At 49.4% G+C, this 1407-nt stretch overlaps 1 pseudogene; it reads left to right on the top strand.

The window, feature by feature from the left end:
- Positions 1-909: 909 nt before the first annotated feature.
- On the top strand, positions 910-1028 carry LOC140459849 (5S ribosomal RNA; annotated as a pseudogene).
- Positions 1029-1407: the final 379 nt, after the last annotated feature.

Genomic DNA, 1407 nt, shown 5'->3' with positions numbered 1-1407 from the left:
TCAAGAGTTAACTATATCATAAACGAAAAGCCCTTGCACAAATTAGTGTACAGAGCGATCTGGGTGTAAACGTCTATTGTACCACAACGGTTACAAGAAGGCGAGGTCAAGAAAGCATTCAGACATCTTTCATTCATCAGATGGTATATGAGTACAAGTCTTGGCAGGTCGTGTTACAGTTATATCGAACTTCAATTTGACCACATTCAGAGTATTGCGCAAAGTCTTTGTCACTCCATTAACAATATGATGTGGATGCTTTGGGGAGGCTGCAGAGGAGCTTCATCAGGATGGTGTCCATACGGACGGCGCGAACTATGAAGAGATGTTGACGATTTTAGAAAAATGGAGCTTGACAGGGGAGCCGATTGTTGCCGACTCAGTCATGAAAGGTATCGAGAGACTGGACAGCAAAAAGCATTTTCAAAGACTGGGGGACTCAGTTATAAGGTGTCACGAGTTCAAGCTGAGAGGTGAAAATTATGCATGATAAATTCTTTATGCAGATGGCGGTGGCTGCCTCCAACGCGTTGCCAACGGAGGTATGAGAAGCAGGCACAACAACGTCATTTTAAATGCATTTAGGGAGGTACATGACTGCGCAAGGATCAGAGGGGTATAAATCCTTCGCAATGGAGGCGTTGAGGAGTGTGGAAGAATGAGAGAATGCATGCTGCAGCCCTATGAAGCAGGGGAGGTCTTGCAGTTGGCCTGTGTGGGGATGTGGGAGACGACAGGAGCCTGGTGGGCAAGGGCTAGCTGGAGGGAGGGAGGGAAGCACGCATGGAGGAGGAAGATCAAAGTGAAAAGAGAGAGAAAAAAAAAACAAAGGGGATAAAGAGAAAGAGCAGCAAAGAAAATGTGGCTGGCCAGCACGCCTTGAAGTCGGGAGAAAAGGCAGGGCGCAGCACCTACGGCCATACTAGTCTGAAAACGCCCGATCTCGTCTGATCTCGAAAACTAAATCGACTCAGGCCTGGTTCATACTTGGATGGGAGACCGCCTGGGTATGCTAGGTGCAGTCGGCTTTTTCCGCCAGCAGTGGCTGCTCAAGTCACCCCTCTGCACTTGTGTTGTGCCACGCACGCAATGGAGAGACAGGTTATTTTTGCTGCTGCTGTGCCTGGCATCAGTCTCCTGCAGGCAGGAGACAGGGAGGGGAGGAGAGCGGAGCGCTGCCAAAATCAGCAAGACAGACGGAAAGAAAGCGATTGGGGCTGCACGCTGTCTGCGGGTGGCAGTCAGGAAAGGAGGACAATAGACAATCGGTGCAGGAGTTGGCCATTCCGCCCTTGCAGCCTGCACCACCATTCAATATGATCATGGCTGATCATCCTTAATCAGTATCCTGTTCCTGCCTTATCTACATAACCCTTGATTCCACTATCCTTGAGAGCTCTATCCAAC

Source organism: Chiloscyllium punctatum, chromosome 35, assembly GCF_047496795.1.
Source record: "Chiloscyllium punctatum isolate Juve2018m chromosome 35, sChiPun1.3, whole genome shotgun sequence".
NCBI classification, from domain to species: Eukaryota; Metazoa; Chordata; class Chondrichthyes; order Orectolobiformes; family Hemiscylliidae; genus Chiloscyllium; species Chiloscyllium punctatum.
The sequence above is the reverse complement of the archived record's forward strand: the minus strand, read 5'-3'. Positions and strand labels throughout refer to the sequence as shown.